Here is a 288-nt window from a genome sequence, read left to right as displayed (position 1 = left end):
GCGGCTGCTGCTGCTGCTGCTGCTGCTGTTGCAGGGGGCGCCCGACGTGTTTGGGTGGCTGGGGAGCGTGGGGCTTGCTGCGTGCGCGCGCTGCTCCAGCTGCTGCATCTGCTGCTGCTGCTGCTGCTGCTGCTGCTGTTGCAGGCCTATGAGGCAGCTAGCAGAGCGCCAGTTTGCTGCTCACCGGCGAGTGCAGAAGCAAATGGAGGCAGCAGATCCCTTGTCTCTTCCGGGCACCACCACACGGGTCGTCGAGGTGGGTGTGCTGCTGTCACTGCTGCTGCTGCT

This window comes from Eimeria tenella, genomic scaffold (genome assembly GCF_000499545.2).
Source record: "Eimeria tenella Houghton genomic scaffold, Eth_scaff2972, whole genome shotgun sequence".
Lineage (NCBI taxonomy): Eukaryota > Apicomplexa > Conoidasida > Eucoccidiorida > Eimeriidae > Eimeria > Eimeria tenella.
The sequence above is the reverse complement of the archived record's forward strand: the minus strand, read 5'-3'. Positions refer to the sequence as shown.